At 36.5% G+C, this 19,177-nt stretch overlaps 2 long non-coding RNA genes across 2 annotated transcripts in view; both read right to left on the reverse strand.

The window, feature by feature from the left end:
* Positions 1-19,177, reverse strand: part of LOC141331059 (uncharacterized) — a 470,059-nt gene that overhangs the window by 127,071 nt on the left and 323,811 nt on the right. The gene's annotated exons all lie outside the window — the stretch shown is intronic.
* LOC141331122 (uncharacterized) lies at positions 2,526-4,996 on the reverse strand. The gene is made up of 4 exons (XR_012355234.1): positions 4,931-4,996; positions 4,781-4,851; positions 4,032-4,126; positions 2,526-2,921 (listed from the first exon to the last, which is right to left on the reverse strand). It is a non-coding gene; the product is annotated as an uncharacterized lncRNA (long non-coding RNA).

A 19,177-nucleotide genomic window follows, 5' to 3' on the forward strand; every position in this document is an offset into this window, starting at 1 on the left:
AAAATGTAAAGATGCGATTTTCTAGGCCGATAAGATTAGGAACTACACTCCCATTCCGGTGTAATAGTCAAGGAAGTTTGCTGCTGTAATATGGACGCAGCAGGTGCAGTAATATCACGCAGCACCTGAAAATGGTTCCCAGCTAGGTAATTTCCACCAAGGAACGCTCCCTGCGCATGCAGTTGGTCACGTTGTGCTGCGATGTGCTGCGTGATATTACTGCGCCTGCGCCCAGAAAGATAGTAAAGACGTCATAAAAATAGTCTATGTGACATAAGTGGTTTAACCGTAATGTTATGAAGCTACGAGAATACTTTTTGCGTGCAAAGGAAACAAAAAATAATGACTTTATTTAACAGTTTCTTCTCTTCTGTGTCAGTTTTCACCATGCTCTCACATATGCGTCGTGGTACTCTGGCGTTCTGATGTAGATGTATATGTATATTCTGGTGAAAATAAGTAAGGCTGGGCAAAAAATTGCAAGTCATTCTCTCTGTCGAAATCTTCAGACAGTTTGTTGTACAGGTTTTACATTAGAACACCGGTTCCTTCATCAGCAGCACCACACGCATGCGTGGTGGTACACTCATGAACACACAGAGAAGACTGACACGGAAGAGAAGAAATTGTTGAATAAAGTTGTAATTTTTTTGTGCACAAAAAGTGTCTTATAGCTTGATAATATTACAGTTGAACCACTAATGTCATATGGACTATTTTATCGATGTCCTTACTACCTTTCTGGGCATTGAACATGGTAGTTGTGTTGCTGTTTATGGAGGGTCAGAAAGTTGTCAGATTTTATCGAATATATCTATCTTTGTGTTCCGAAGATAAATGAAGGTCTTATAGATTTGGAACAACATGAGGGTGACAGAATTTTCAGTTTCGATGAACTATTGCTTTAAGGGAGCACTTTTTGATCAATTTCTGTATGAATTTCATTTATAATATAAATCAGTTTTGGTTTACATGTCGCTAAGATGATCAGCAGTCAAATACACACTGAAAAGTGTTTGATTGACAAATGCATTGACATGGAAATAAATCTGTTAAGTCTCTACAGTTAAATACTATTACAACTCTTTGTTGTATTACTTGAAACTTTTTTTCAAATACTAAAATCACTAAAGGTAGAGGGTTCCAATAATTTTTTACTATGGTTTTAAACTGATATTGGTGCTTTTTGTGTACTAATTTGCTCTGGAAATGTTGGTATTGGTCTATGATCTAATTGGTCAAACAGGTTTGCTAAAAGGTCTGAAATTGTTCACTTTTCCTGTTGATGCATTCAGGCGGTTTACTCATGCGCTGAATCATTTGCAGAGGTTTCACACCAAAATGGTAACAGGATACTTTATAAGAGAGAAAACAAAAAGAGTGCAGGATGAGGTGGGCCACAATCCAGGAAACAAAACTAGCTAATGTCTTTTATAGGTTGTAAATGATGAAGCAGCTCTTTATTGCACATGCAGCTTGTGAACAACTCTACTGTAGTTGATGGCAATTTATATCCATAATGGTATCTCATAAAGAGTATCAAATATACGCATATATTTTTGATTGAGGGCATGTGCCCTAATAATAATGAAAAGCTATAAATGCCCCTGCTGTTTGAGCTAGCAATAGTAAGATAAAGTGCCTTACATGACGTTGCATGTAACTCCAAAATGTTCTTAAGCACAATTGTTATTAGTTGGGGTTTCGCCTTTGCTTAGTTTCTTTTTGTAAGGATGATTTTTAGCAAGTTGGATTTTTCACAAAGCAGAGCTTGATGACTCCTGAAAGTAAACCATCAATTTGCATTCAGTGAAACAAGGTGACGGATTAAAGCACTAATGACTAATTTATTACAGCCAAAATACTCAAATGACAAGAAGCGCTTTCCAGATGGCTATATTTGAATTGCCTAGGCTTATCTTCATCCTCCCATGGTCTCATGGAGTGAAACACCTCATTTGTTTTGACTCACTCAGTGCTGTCTTCCAGCTTGCCATGCTATTTGGCATCATGCTGTTTACTTCTGGAGGAGGGCATGGGTGAGTGGCTGCTGCTGCTTGACACATATTAGTCCTTTCCTCCTGAGGTTTGCATTGAGCTTTGACGGCTTGCTGTGTTCTCCCACAGCGAAGAGACACTCCGAACATTTAGGCCTTTGTGTATTTGTGGTCTTGTGCGGGTCACACCAAGTCTCACGTTGCCAGTTAATCATGACTACTTTGTCAGTAAAAGGTTGTATATCCTGTCATCCCATACCGAAATGTAATATATGTGCTTATATGAAATACCCATGTATTAAATACATGTCTTGTATATGCCATATCCATATATGATTCCTATTAGAAAATGGAACAATTTCATATATTGACATATAAGTCTACCCCATACAAAAATATATGATTATGTATGTATAATACATGTATTGCCATATATGGAATGTATATAATTATTTTATATATGTGAGATATATGCATTTTTTTATTATGTTATATACAAATTAGACATATATGAAACCATATATTTCATGCATATTTAATATTTTAATATGTGATCTTTGATCTTTAAATACAGGACACATGTGAGACAACTACACTCTACAAAGTTGCAGTGCATTGCACATTTCACAACTTAAGCTTTAAATGTTAAATGGTACAGTAAGCTACACAAAGAAACATCTTTATTTAAACAAAAATTATTTAAATAGGAAAAAAAAATGTTACTGACATGCACAATCAAACAGAAAAAAAAGAAACAATTACATATATAACTGATCAAAACACTGAACAGGCATAAGAAACAGAACATCAATTGTAGTGGTCCAGCTAAAGGTCTACAGGTTTGTATTCCCACAGCTTGGTTAGTTTTTGGTTTATTGCCATCCCCAGAAGGCCCCAGGTGAAGAAATGTCTGGATTCCAGCATCTGTATATAAAAAAAGATAAAAGTTAGATTTTGATAAGATAATTACAATAAATTTTCTGAACCATATACTTAAGACTTGCAATCCAACATTGTACCAAAGTGATAAACTACTATAAGATGACAAATATACTGAATATTAAACAGTTGGTAAAGTTAAAGATTCTTTTAAAACTGCAGAATACTAATTATGTATATATGTTTGTAAATTGTAATTGTAAAATATTCCCAGATACCACAAGGACATGGCAGAACCACAGAGCACAGCCTGCATGCCCATTCAAATAATATGTCTCTATATACATGAAGAACTAAAATATAGTAACCCAAATGCTCAATAACAGAGTTCACAGCTAAGGTTACAATTTAATTTGCTATTTAGCATCAATTAAATGAGGTGTTGACATTCATAATACCTAATATGTGCATCGTTTTGGCCTGGAGAAAACAGGGGTGGAACTATTACATGGATTTTTGAAAGACAATTTTGATTAAATCCCCTAAAATAAGGTCCGCCGTTCACACAAACTCATAATACTTTCACATTTTATTCTATGACATAAAAAAACACCAGTTACACCCCACTTTTGATTCTTATTTTAATTTTTAAACTCTTATGTTTCTTAAAAAAGATGGTTGCTAACATGCTGCTAAATGGGACTACAGGGCCTGTCGGAGGCATTAAACGTCATCACGCCAAACAGTTTATCAATTTACTGTGTTTTGCATTGTAGTGTAATTTATAGTGCAATTAATTGAAGAATAATCAATTAATAGTTTCCCGCACCACATTTACTGCCTTTGTCACAGCGAAAGTGAAACTTTAATAATCTATAGTGCTTAAAGCCATGTTTAAGATAAATGTTTACGGCCACATGAAGCTGTTAGAAAGCAGATAGATTGAGGATTTTCTTGAAGCAAGGATAACATAATATTTTGTGTACCCACCCTAACAAAATGATAGCTAAAATGTGGTACTTCATTCACTAAAATAAGTTTAATCTTACCATATCCAAAACCTCTACAGTTATTTAATAGATTAAATGCACTAGAATTTTATAAAATAGTACACGGAGACATATTTTGTTGATTTGATTTGTCTACATATTTAACCTTTTCTGTGTACGCTCCATCATTCAGATCACTGCCATCCACATCTGCAGGTTCGGCCTCCATTTCTGTTTTCTGAGAATTTCGGGACTCATTACCTATTCATGTGACACAAACGAGAAAAGCACAATTATCAGCAAAGATATGAACAAAATTTACTACGATAAATTAACCATATTTTTAAAACCCCATAAATCTCATCCTTTAGTGTACTGTTACATTTACATACATGTTCTAATGCACCCACTCTAGGCATGTCACTGACATGTCAATGCACTTGGTGCAATATAACCAAGTACTGTAATTTACTATATGAATTCAAGGTGCTTTTATTTAAATAATTACATTTTTTGCAGTTTTATAGTTCTAGTCTAGACTACATCTCAGAGATAAACATTATAATAATTTTCCTCCGTTATTTTTGTCAGACAGCTTTAAATAATTTCCAAATGTGGCATTGCTTATCCAGTGAAAACAATGAGCTCACAGTATCTCAGATTGTTCATTAACCTACCCAGTAACGTTAGCTAAAATTAACTTTAATGCAAGCAAATTGCAAAACACATCAATGCAGCTGTAGGCTAATCATAACATCATATATAAAACAATGCAAGGGAATATTTTAAAAAACTTATCTGCTCTATATAGAGACAGAGGCTCTTGCAGACCAAAACAATCATATAACACTTAACGTTAGTTTCTATGAAATATTAGCGTAGGAATAAAGCGTTGAGTAAATTAGCATAAATTACCTGCACCGCTGCCACATTCAAAGGCGTTTCATCGTTTCCTCTCAGTGATGTCGGTCTGTCTTCGTGCCCGTCTATAAAATCATTGTTGTTAATTATGTGAATGTATTGGCACATTTGTTATCCTTCCACTTGCTAAGAAAAACATCTTACCGCAGATGACTTGTATCATTGCCCAGCCATTGCTCAGACTCTGCCGTTAGTGCGGGTGAGTTTGAATTTTGGCGCATGCGCAGTAGCGGTATTGTGACATACGCGCTCAATCGCTCATATTTTAATGAAATGCGTTTTAGTTCATTGATGATGACAGCACATATGGCCAAACAGTTACATGAAGTGTTTTCCCCCTCAATAACTTCATAATACATTCGTTTTACTACAAGTAACTAGTACATTGGTATTTTTTGAACAGGTTATATATTCATCTGTATTTTTCCCCAGAAAACTGAATTGAAACAATAAAGTTAAGCAAAAAAATATTTGTGATTTACAATAAGCAGTATCTTTTAGGCATAAATGGTTAATAAACTTGCATAAATTCAATATATACATTGGTACTTTTGATATATATTGTTAACATATATGGTCTTATCATATAATACAATATACAATTTTAATATATATTGTAAACATATATGGTCATAACATGCAATACCATATAAAAGTTGACCATATATATACTTTCAATATATGTTTATATACAAATTGTACTATGGGAAATTCATATATGTTATAAACATATATCTACATATATCCAGAAGATGTATATATGTGATAATAATATATTGCCCTATATTTAACATATATGAGAGTAGCACTTCTGATATAGGGACATATATGTCATATATTACATTTCGGTATGGGATGGGTCCTTTCCATTGAGGTTAATTCTGTTGCTACTCAGTCAATAAAGGGAAAAATTTAATTTAGTAGCTGAATTTAATTCAGTACTTGAAGTGTCATAAAGGTCATTAGTTGTAAATTTTATGACTCTGTACGGCTAAATGAGGTGACGTGAAATGGATCTGACCTTAACCCTTAATCATAAACCAATAGAAAAGCAACAATACAGATGTTCCTGCTGCATAGAGTAGGTACATAATATACACTCTGCCGAGTATTGTTGCTAAATAAAGTGTGACAGGGTGGTCAGGACCCCAGTGTAGAGCACAAGGGTCTTGTATCAGCCTGAAGAGGTTTATTTTTGCAGTAATGACCTGCTAACATGGTCTTGCTTGTTACACGGCAGCTCACCAAATAAGTGGAAATGAATTATTGATCTTAAAAATTTGTCTTATTATCTTCCTCTAAGAAAAAAATACACCACTGCAGTGTACAAAACAATTGGCCTAGCAACAAGATGGACACTTGGAGTAATATTAAAACTGAAGTCCTCCAAGGTCATTTTCACTACAGTCAATAACTGAGATACAAGATAGATGCAGTTGCATTTCAAATGAGAGAGCAAGTCTGTGATGTGATTGTCACGATCAGGCTGGGTTGTGGAGTGGAGAATGATGAGGAGAACCGGAGCAAATGAAAACGTAAATAGTTTATTAAATAAAACACTGTAACTAATACAAACAAACAAAAACCAGGAGTAAAGGATGAGCACATGAAAACAAGCAAACAGAGGTAACAGAATCATTGACGGACAAATGGGGAGTGCACACACAGACTCTTAAATACACTGAACCGGGGGCGTGGTCACTAACAAGATAACAAGGGGGAAATACAAATATGGGCATGACTGAACTAACTAAACAATACCAAAAGGGGGAGACAAGGACTAAACCATATAAGCTAGAAACATGGGGGGAAAAACACTTAGAAAACATGAAAGAACAGGACAATACACAGACATGACTCTGACAGTGATATGAGAGACATGAAAGTAGTGCCGGTTTTAGTTACCAAAATGAGTGGACTAATAAAGTGTTGCCACTGACTGTGAATATTACGAAATAGCTGACTGCTAAATGGAAGTTTTCTGGGGAGCTGTGTGATAAATACTGTATTTCACAAAAGCTAAATGGTAGGGCAAGGTAAAAAATATAGATTTTTTTTGCCATGTACTGTATCTAATTCACAGTTTACATCAGAATCTGCAAAATGTTAATTATTTTTACCAAAATAGAAAGAGGGATCATAGAAAATGAATGTCATTTTATATTTAGTACTGACCTGAATTAAATATCTCACATAATAGATGTTTTCATAAAGTCCACAAGAGAAAAATTCTTCAGGTCCCACAAATTCTTTGGTTTCTCATTATTTTTGTGTATTTGAACCCTTACCAACAACGACTGTATGATTTTGAGATCCATCTTTTCACACTGAGGACAACTGAGGGACTCATATGCAACTATTACAGAAGTTTCAAATGCTCACTGATGATCCAGAAGGAAAAATGATGCATTAAGAGCCAGGGGTGTAAACTTTTGAAAATAATGAAGATGTGTACATTTTTCTTATTTTGCCTAAATTTTTTTTATTTAGTACTGTCTTTCAGAAGCTACTTACATGTTTTCCAGAATACAAAATAAGTTACATTTACCCTGATCTTCAAATTTAAAAAGTTTGAATTGACCTAAAGGATTTTTCTGAAGAACAGTGAGCAATTTAAATGTTCAGGGCAATCAAGGGACTCATGAACAACTATTACAAAAAAAAAAAAATAACAAAAAAAAAATAAAACTAGAAAGAAACAGCTGTGGATCATTCAAGTAGCAACACAGTAATAATCAAGTATTGGTAAACTTTTGAACAGGAACATTTTATAAATTCAACTATTATTTTCTGTTGTGGACTAAATATCTTATTCAGGTCAGTACTAAATGAAATATAACATGCGTTTTGTATGATCCCTCTTATTTTGGTAAAATACTTATCATTTTGTAAATTCTGCGAGGTGTATGTGAACTTTTGACCTATATCCAAAATAATCTATATCGAAATTTAATGATGTCGATATCGAAATTTGTGTCAAAACCCAGCCCTACTAAACGGTACTATTGTATATGTACTAACATCCACAATCCACTCACAAAAGGACAGGTAATAGGCTATAGATTATTATATATCTTTCCATCTATGCAAATCTATTCCCCCACAGGCTTAATAGTGCCCTAAACACACAACATCTGTGACAGCAGAGCTCTAGTTTTCATATGCCCCTTGGGCCTTGCACAAAGTTACAAACCATTTCAGTCTTAAGCATACCAATTGGCCAACTTTAAAACTGTTTCCATTGTGCTCTGCCATGGGCATTTCTCTCTAGTTATATCAACATGTCTTTATTTTATTCTATTAGTACGCTTAAAATCTGTTCAGGAGAAAATGACTATGTTTTGCCTTAGGTGACCGTATTGCTTTTTGTGTTAGTCTTGTTATCCCTGACATATTTCTCAAACCCACCTATTGTATGCGCAGTTAAAAATATTGTTTCGTAACATTTTGCTGTCATTAATGTAGACTTCTAGGCTGTTGTGCAATTTCAAGAGACTGGGAGATCTACCGAGGGCTACTTTCAGAGGCAGTTGGATCTAGGCCAGAGGAAAACGGCAATATCTAGCAACACGTCTTTGCATTGAAATGTAAATTTTGGCCTCTGGATCAACATTTCCAAATCCTGTCCTACATTCGCAGGTACAAAACAGATTTTTAAAATCAAACTAACCAGAAGCCCCACTTACCTGTATCATCCATAAATTACCGGTGATGTAAGAAGCTGGGATGTTGGAGGCAACCTTTGTTTGGTGATACTGATATTGCAGTCTGCGTGTAATGAGGTCATTCATCGTCCTTTGATGCAGCAGAGCTGGGCGGCCTGGGAACAAAAGGTGGCTGGCGGCAAACCTGACTCATAATGACAGAACAGACAGAGTCGTCTCGGCTAATGGCAGCCTGTCATGATTCTGATGATTTCTGCAGCTCTATTTCACTGGTTTTGTCCCTGAGCAGTTTGTCTGCATGATGAAGTGCTGAATGCATTTCTGATGGATCGCATGTTGTTGTTTTGTTTTTTTACCAACAGAATGTGAATGACTGAGTGTGACATATGCTACAGCATCTCCTTTCTCTTCCGTAATTTGGTCGACACCACTGTTATTTTGTTCTGATTTTCTAAAATGAAATTCTAATGTAAAACGAAGCACACCCGCCAGGCAAGCCGGAAGGTTTCTGCCAGTTTGAGACAACATTTACCGTTTAACACTTTTACTCTTTTTACTCTTTTTTTTTTTTTTTTTTACTCAAACCTTTCCATTTTTAATACTCTAACTGAAATGTTACCAAGCTCCAGGTTGGTAGTAGATAAAGTCAGTAATGCTTGAAGTATTTGATTGAATGATTAATGTTGATTAGATGACACATTTGAGTGAAAATGTTTATAGATCACATACAGAATCTGTTCTCAAGTCAGGCTGCTGAATAGTAAATCATCCGTCTGGCCTGAAGATCATGCTCACAGCTCCCACAAACTGTCAGGCATATGCTTCACTGGCCAAGGACTCAATTGGGTATAACAACTGTTGTCGTGTTTGTCCAGTGGGATATGATGCCTTCAGAGAATAGCCCTGCACTGCATACAACTTCATTATGGGCATAAATAAAGCCTGAAGAGCACTACTTGTGACACTCGGACAGTTGGACAAAAGAACAGAATTTGCTGCAGGTGGTGTTTAATAATTCATGGACTTGTGAAACTCCCAATACAAGTTGGGGGGGGGGGGGGGGGGGATTTTGCTGCGTGGTAAAAATCCATCTGTTTTAATAAACACTTTCCACACTGGGGTGTTAAAAGACTAAACACATGGAACCGGGACAAAATGGGAGTCTGTGATCTGGCTAAATGTCTGATCCTAGGTGACACTTTACAATAAAGTACGTTAACATTACATAATGCATTACTTTTTACAGCATTTATTAAGTTTAAGTTATTAAGTTAATGTTAATTTCAGAATTATATTGATATTATGGTATTATATACACTTTACAATAAGGTGTCATTTGTTAACATTATTTAATGTATTAACTAACATTAACAAACAGTGAACAATTAATTTATTACAGTATTTATTCATCTTTGTTAACGTTAGTTAATAAAACTTGTTCATTGTTAGTTCATGTAGTGCATTAACTAATGTTAACAAATACAAATTGTGATTTTAATAGTGCATTAATAAATGCTGAAACTAATATTAACTAAGATTAATAAATGCTATAGAAGTATTGTTCATTCTTAGTTCATGTTAACTAAAGTAGTTAACTAGCATTATGACCACATTCCTAATATTGTGTCGGTCCCCATTTTGCTGCCAAAACAGCCCTGACCCATTGAGACATGGACTCCACTAGACCCCTGAAGGTGTGCTGTGGTATCTGGCACCAAGATGTAGCAGCAGATCCTTTAAGTCCTGTAAGCTGTGGCCTCCATGGATTGGACTTGTTTGGATTGAGATCTGGGAAATCTGGAGGCCAAGTCAACACCTCAAAACATTCCTGAACAATTTGTGGCAGGGTGCATTATCCTGCTGAAAGAGACCACAGCCACCAAGGAATACTGTTTATATGAAAGAGTTTACATGGTCTGCAACAATGCTTAGGTAGGTGGTACATGTCAATATAACCTTATTCATATGGATGGCAGGACCCAAGGTTTCCCAGCAGAACGCCTTATTCCATAGTGCATCCTGGTGCCATGTGTTCCCCAGGTAAATGACGCACACATTCCCAGCCATCCATGTGATGTAAAAGAAAACGACTGTTAACATTAACTTCTTGAGCAATTTGAGTTACAGTAGCTCATCTGTTGGATCGGAACACATTAACTTTGAGGACAAAATGTTAATTTGCTCCTTAATATATCCCACCCACTAATAGGTGCCGTGATAGAGATAATCATTGTTATTTACTTCACCTGTCAGTGGTCATAATGTTATGCCCACTATATGCCGGTGTATATATATATATCGAGAGAGAGAAATGTTCTGAAATGAGAAGACAAAGTCCTCTAAGTTTTTAAAAAACTTTTTTTTAATCAAATGTAAATTGTTGTCCCAGTCACGTTTTCTTGGTTAAACATCACATACACTATCAGAAAAAATATTATTATTATTTATATACACACACATATGATATTTTTACTTTAACAATGTAATCAAAATTCTATTTATTAAAGCCAAGTATGAATCTCATCAACTTAGTGTTTTTAAGCATTTTACATTTATTTCAAAATAATAACTCAATTCAGTAACAATTTAAACAATATATTTTATTTGTGAACTTATGTTCAGCTGTTCTTTTTAATAGTTTTAACTATTTTTAGGATCAGTCATCAGAGCTTGGTAAATATTGCTCACAGACATTTACTTAAAATTTTACCAAGCTGATTACTCACTAAAAACTCCCACAGAGCATGTTTTCATGCCAATTTAAGTCTTATTTTGCAGTAACAAAGTGGTTATATTTAAGTATGTGAGTTGTTTACTTACTTTCTTAAATGAGTCTTTCCATTAATGTCATTATATTGTTGATTCAGACTGATTTGCGATGGTGGAATGCGCACGAATACAAGAGGTGGGATGTATCGCATGTATCACAGCCGAACATAACCAGTCATATCGTGATGGAGACATTGCCTCCTCTCACGTGACTTTCCCCCATTCATTCTTAATTACCCCCCACCAAACTCACTCCATGCTTTAAGAAGTTTGTTAAAACTTAGTTGGCTCAGGGGAGGCGAGATACGCAGACTTTACCTGCTGGTGTCACTGTTAGACAGTGTTTCTTTAGAAAAAAACAAGTGATTCATTACATTTTTGTAATATTGGCATTGTTTATTTTTGTACTACTATTTTTTTTTCTCATCCAACATTTTGAGGAGATACTGCCTCCCTTGCCTCCTCGCAGTTATTTATATATTTACACATTAACCTAAAAAGCACTTTGTTTGGTAATAGATGTTTTTAATTAATTGAAACTTACTTAAAATTTTTAGTTCTTTTTTAGGGTTTCCAAGTCATTTTTTGTCAGAACCAAGACAATCCCACATGGCACGTTCTACTTGTAAAAGACACTGGGGAAAACACTGTATTTTGTATTTTGTATGCCTATTTAGCTGGCACATACTTGATGTGTTTGTGCTTTATCAGCCTCAGGTACTGATAGAATTGTGTTACGTATCTAGCACTGATGACATACATACAGATTTTTGTAGGGTGTGAAGGTAGCGGATGTTTGTTTATATATCATGGTCTAAAATGGGTTTACATTGTGTTTCTGAACTGTGAAAAGCTAAATATAGCATATGTAATGTTTTCATATGCTTGTCATCACCTGATGCCCCTGTAGACAGAGTAGATTTGTTTTATGATGGCGCTGGGTATTACATAGACTACAAGCGTTATGTATTTTAAAATTAGATCGCCCCAAAGCATGAAACAGCTGCTCTGAAAATAGGAATTCTTTGGAGCGCACACAAAATAGAACAAATACGCCCAAAATGAACCCATGAGCATCATGAAGACTGTTTCTTAGAGACATCAAGAACGAGAGAAATTGATTTCCTTTTCTTCAGCCAAGACTCATTAAAATAAATGGCAGGATCAAAAAGCCAAGTTTGATTAAAGCCAGACTTTGATGTAGTCATTTGCCACCTGTGGTTGTGTGTCCCTACCCGAGAGGTTCAGGAGACAATTGGGAGAGCAGCAAGGAAGATGGCATTTCCCTTTGAAGCACATCTGTACCGACCACATCCCCAAAGTAAGCTTATTTTCTTCCATCACTGTCACTGTCAGGTGTGAACACTTCAGGACATTTTCAGCTGCAGGACTTTTTTGTTCTTATTACCCATTTGCAGGGTTTACAGCATTCCAGGGACTCTCAGGAGAATGAGCTTATTCCTTAAATGTCAAAATGTCCTATGTCAAAATGGCCTCTACTGCACTACTGACATCCATAATGTCATTCATCTGATTTCTGTTTCCTGCATTATTTAAAAGAGAGGGACACTGAGAAATTTCGCAGAAAAAAGAGAGAGATTCTCAATGGTCCACCTCTACTGCAGAGCCACTCTGAAGTTAAACACAAGTTTTTAGGAGCTCACAGTTGCAGCCATTAAATTAAGCTCTTAAATTAAACTCTTTAAGTTCAAAAACAAACAGTGTATTATAGCTGACCAGAGATCACTTACAAACTTCGCAAACACTTTTTCTCAGGCGAACCTCTGTCAACATTTTAAAAAGGGTTCTGCTTTATCAAGTGGATAAGGGAAATTTATATGGACAGACCCTCGACCCCTCAATTTTGACAGAGGGAGTCTAATTATAGGTGGACTTCAGGCAGCTCAATAAAGAGGGTTTGCACTTACATCAAGGTTTGGTCAGTTACCCAGATGCACGGCCATATTGGAGATACTTAGATGTAAACAGCAGCATTGATTGCATGGTTAATGTACCACTGAGTATGCTGAATTTATGCTGCCTAAATCATGAAAAAACTGTGTGGAAGCTGCTTAATCATATAAAGAAGGACTGCAATATTTTGTCAAACTAAAGTTAATAGGTGGTAAAGATACGTACTAGCAGTATTAATTAAGATATTAGCCTAATATTTCACCTACTTGACTGGAAATGATAAGAACAAACATGAATGTTGTTAAGATTCTTGCCCTGGAAATCCTGGTTCAGTTTGACCAACCAGAAATGCCTTTTGTTCCTCAGTTTTTTGCCATTGTTTCCTTGATTTGTTATAACTTTTAGCAGTCTATAGTACTCCAAATGTTTTTCCCAGTCCGTCCAAAACATGACAATAATCGACCATTTTCAGAAGCAATAATCAGCAAAATATGCACGTTTCGTTCAGTTCAGTGGCATTGTTTAAGTTCAGTGCCACCAATATGGCCGATTGTGTCACATTGAGAAAGGAGGAGATCTGGGTCCAAATGTGGGGGAAAGAATATCTTTAATAATAACAAATAAACACATACAAACCAAACAAAACACAAACCAAAGGCCAACACGGCACAACACGACTTGATCTGGGGAACACAGAGACAGACATGGAAGACAATGCAGCCAGGATGATTAGTGGGAAATGGGAGTTCTTATAGAAGTCTAATGGTGAACAGGTGTCCGTATGATGAGTGCTAATGACAAGACAGGTGATACAATCAGGGAAGTGCAGTGCAAGGGAAGGGGAAACAGCGACCTCAGGTGGCTGAGGGAAAACCCCCCAGCCCAGATCATGACAGATTGATGCATCGTGAAAACACTGTATACCAAAATGCAACACAATTCAGATGTGAGCGCACTTAATTTACTCTCACCCAAACTCTAGTGTTTGATATATTAATTATTTTGAGATTTGACCACATTATACTTGTTCCTACCTTAAGCTGGCTGTTTGTAACACAGTCATAGTTTACTGTATTTATATTTTTTATTTGTTTGCATAATAATTAGTGGTGGGCCGTTATCGGCGTTAACGTGCTGCGTTAACGTGAGACTCATATCGCGCGATAAAAATAATATCGCCGTTAATCTATTCTCAAAGTTGGGTTGGGAGCTGGGTCTAAACTACGCAAGCTATGATGACTTTCACTTTGATATTTTAGCGCGGATGACGTATACCTAGTCGAATTGCACTGTAGGAGGCGGGAACGAGTCTTCAACTTCTGTGAAACTACCACATCAAATGAGACGCGCAGACATGGATGCAGTTATGAAGCCGCTTCAGGGAAGGTGCGTGCGTTGCTAGACCCTTTTTACTGGGGCACGTGCCCCAGTGAAAATCTGCTGTGCCCCAGTAAAATCTCAAGTTTGAGTTATAATTTACTTTGATAATCCCGAAATAAAGACATTAAACTATATGCAACAACTGAATTGACGCTTCTAAAAGCAACGCAGTTTAAGACTATGCACGCAGATAAGCTATCCATACCCGAGCGCCTGTGTATTTTACGGCAACGCGCACGTCGTACAGCATTTTGCGCAGAAGTACTTGGTTACACAAGTTTGTATAGTTAATTGTGTTGTAAATGCACTTGTCAAGGAGTTTGTAATGCATTTTGGAAACAGGAGATGAGCGCCTGGTCTAATGCGCCACCTGGCTTGAGAAACCCGTTCTCAAAGACTTACTTTTTAGTCATTATTTGGGTAGAACACATATTCTGAATGCCTTCAAATGAGCCATTTTAATCTAGATTAATCTAGATTAATTTCAAGATTTAATCTAGATTAATCTAGATTAAAAAAATTAATCTATGCCCACCACTAATAATAATCTTATATAGCTTATCCAACAGCCCAATAATACCTACAGTATGGCATCAAACAAATTCATGCAAATAATATATCAGCTCTACAGCAGATTTCAAGTGATCGGGGTTTAGGACATTACAATTCAAGCCACGGCACTCTTGTGCAACAAAAGCATATGACGCACATCCGAGTCAACGAGAGCTAACGAGGGAAGGGTATAAAAAAGCAAGGCTGAATGTAGCCTTGATAATCATGAAGACCTTGATTAGCTGATTTAGGTGTGTTTAATTAGGGTTGGAGCTAAACACTACAAGACAGTGGCCCTCCAGGAGCAGGATTGGACACCCCTCATCTACTGTTTGAGCAACAGAAATGCTAAATTTATTTAGTGCAGTGGTTCTCAAGTCGCAGGTTGAGAGCCAAAAATAGGTTGGAGATTCTGTGCTGACTGGGTCGTGGACAGCAGGAAAAAATGAAAATGGCAAAATGCAAGTTAACATATAATCACACATGCTAGGACTAAGATTTTAGTGCTGGGTTGGGTCACCACTCAATGTCAAATGCAAAATCTGAGTCCTGAAGCAAAACAATTTTACCCTTTTTCCAACAAGACAGTTTGAGTGCTGGTTCAGAGCCAGAGTCTTGCATCAGGGGCTGGGGGCAGGTTTACTGTGACCACCATTTTTTAAATAGCAGCAGAAAAAAAACATGTTGGATTTGCCGTGTTTGGATGCAGATGTAGGTTCGCAAAGCCATGAACATCAATAGCAACGCAATGTCCGTCATAGAGGGTTTACACTTATGTCACGATTTGGTCACTTACCCAGACGCCTGGTCATATTGGCGATACTCGGATGTAAGCAACAGCATGGATTGCACGGTTAATGTACTACTAAATACGTTGTTCTGCTAATTTATGCTGTCTAAAACATGAAAAAACTGTGTGGAAGCTGTAAAATCATATAGAGAAGTACTTATTAAGCAGGAAGGGGTGCAATATTTTGACAAACTAAAGTTAATAGGTGGTAAAGATACGTACTAGCAGTGTTAATTAAGATATCAGCCTAATATTTCACCTACTTGACTGGAAATGATAAGAACAAACATGAATGTTGTTAAGATTCTTGCCCTGGAAATCCTGGTTCAGTTTGACCAACCACAATGCCTTTTGTTCTTCAGTTTTTTGCAATCGTTTACTTCATGTGTTATAACTTTTGGCAGTCTATAGTACTCCAAATGTTTTTCCCAGTCCGTCCAAAACATGACAATAATTGACCATTTTCAGGAGCAAATATCAGAGTTTTGTTAGTTTCAGTGGCCCTGTTTACGTTTAGTGCCGCCAATATGGCCGATTGATGGCATGTTGTGAATACACTCTTTTGTTGATATTAGGCTTGTTCGGGATGCGTTGCTGCTGCGTGGACTGGTGTGTTTGTGATTGGCGCTGCCACACTAGCGTTGCTAGGAAAGATGAAACATATTCAGTGATGTAAGACCTGGCTCTGTGGTGGCTCTCTAGCCTGTGGAAAAGCAAACCGGTTCTTTGAAGGCTCGCCAGTCGAACCAACTCCAATCCGGCAATACCCAGTTCATGCTGGTGGAAAAGGGGTATTTGGGAATCTGCTGTTTTAGGGTATATAGACCAAAACACATGACACATGTTGATTGACACTGGCGTTTTAGCATTGACCCACCCTGAGTGAGTTGTAAACAGTCCCCCATTGTTTCGATGCCGGAGCAGTATGGAAGTAAAATACTGACAAATGTTTTTGAAGCAAAACAGGGTGCTGTATAGCACTAACTGAAATAAAATGCATCGTATTAACAGTGCTTGCATTTTAAGGTTGTGCAATTCAACATTGGTGGATATTTAAGCTGTGAATTTTTCAAGTGGAAACATAAAATTTAATTTGTAAAATTTTCAATGTTAATAATACAGATTATTTTAAAATACGACTTTTATAATTGCATTGTTTACAATTTCAATATTAAATATTCATACTATTTTAAAATACAAATTTAACAATTGCACTGTTCAAAATTTCAATACTAAATAATTTCAATACAACCTTTGATACTTCACAGGACATTTTGGTGGGTATTATTTCGCTTCCAATAATAGACCTTTCTCACAACTTCCGTATTTTGCGCCGGAAATACGTAATTGCTGTGTAAACCTATTTCCGCCCCGGTATGCCGGTAACCAGTTAAACAACGTGAAAAACGCTTAACGTGGCTTAATGTATGTAAAAAAAGACCAGGAAACCCCAAGTTTCTGTCAAACCTTACGTGGAACAAACATTAACTACTATCAAAAGAACGAGCCCTTATTCCACAGATAAAGTGAATAATATCACGTTAAGCGTTTTCTCCCCCATAGAAGCCCATTATAAGGAAACAGCTTAACGTGGTTTACGTACCTCAGCAGCGACCAGGGAAAACCAAACTTATGTTAAATTTCCCTTATAATAAATACTTGCTGCTGTCAAAAGAACGAGCTCTTATTCAGCATATAAAGTGATCGCCCCCCATAGAAGTCCATTATAACAAACCATGTTAAGCTTTTTCCTTAATGGAGTTCTATAGGGAGAAAAGCGTGATATTATTCACTTTATATGCTCAATAAGAGCTCATTCTTTTGACAGCAGAAAGTGTTTATTATAAGTAAAATTTTAAGCCACGTTAAGCTTTTTTTTTGTATAATGGACTTCTATGGGGGGCGATCACTTTATATGCTGAATGAGAGCTCGTTCTTTTGAGAACAGAAAGTGTTTATTATAAGTGAAATTTAACAGAAGTTTGGTCTTCCCTGGTCGCTGTTAAGGTAAGTTAAACCAAGCTGTTTCCTTATAATGGGCTTCTATGGGGGAGAAAACGCTTAACGTGATATTATGCACTTTATCTGTGGAATAAGGGCTCGTTCTTTTGATAATAGTTAGTGTTTGTTCCAAGTAAGGTATGACAGAAATTTGGGGTTTCCTGGTCGTTTTTTTTACGTACGTTAAGCCACGTTAAGCGTGTATAAACGCGGATAAACTCTTAGTGGAAAAATGTATATCCTTTATCCAATTTGTTCCTCTTTGTGACGGAGTTTTCCTACACGACTCTTATGAGGTCGGCAAAAGTTATCTTTGGCAAACCAGCGAGGGAAGTTGTGTAGACTCTCTCCATTTTAATTTTAAATTACCCGGCTTTCTGCTGTGTTGACATTACACAGGAAGTCTGCATACCCTGCGATTGCGTATTTCCGGTTTCTGTGAAAAAGGTCTATTCACCGATTCAAATTCGCCAAGCAATTCGATGCTACACATCCGGGTATGGCAGGAAGAGCAATTGAGCATCGATACAAAATCGACGTCTGTTGCTTTCCGTTTCACCAGCAGATGGTGAAACGGAAAGCAACAGACGTCGATTTTATATCGATGCTCAATTGCTCTTCCTGCCATACCCGGATGTGTAGCATCGAATTGCTTGGCGAATTTGAATCGGTGAATTTTTGGAAGCGAAATAATACGCACCGAAATGTCCTATGAAGTATCAAAGGTTGTATGGAAATGATTTAGTATTGAAATTTTGAACAGTGCAATTGTTAAATTTGTATTTTAAAACAGTATGAATATTTAATATTGAAATTGTAAACAATGCAATTGTGAAAGTCATATTTTAAAATAATCTGTATTATTAACATTGAAAATTTTACAAATGAAATTTTATGTTTCCACTTGAAAAATTCACAGCCTAAATATCCACCAATGTTGAATTGCACAACCTGAAAATGCAAGCACTGTTAATACGATGCATTTTATTTCAGTTAGTGCTATACAGCACCCTGTTTTGCTTCAAAAACATTTGTCAGTATTTTACTTCCATAGGGTAAGTGACCAAATTGTGACATTAGTGTAAACGCCTATATTGGTGCAAATTTGTGATCCAGCTTCACCTACAGAAGAAGTGAGTATTTTTAATGAATCTTTGCAAACCGCCTTTCTTAAAAATGTGCTTGTTAGCAAGTTCCGTGGCTAAATGTGGCTAAAGTTCACAGTTTCTCAGAGAACTGGTTACCCCACAGAAGAGAGGGGCAGGGTGAACAGAGCTCATCAGCATTTAAAGGTACATGCACCAAAATGGCTCGTTGTGA

Source organism: Garra rufa, chromosome 3 (assembly GCF_049309525.1).
Source record: "Garra rufa chromosome 3, GarRuf1.0, whole genome shotgun sequence".
Lineage (NCBI taxonomy): Eukaryota > Metazoa > Chordata > Actinopteri > Cypriniformes > Cyprinidae > Garra > Garra rufa.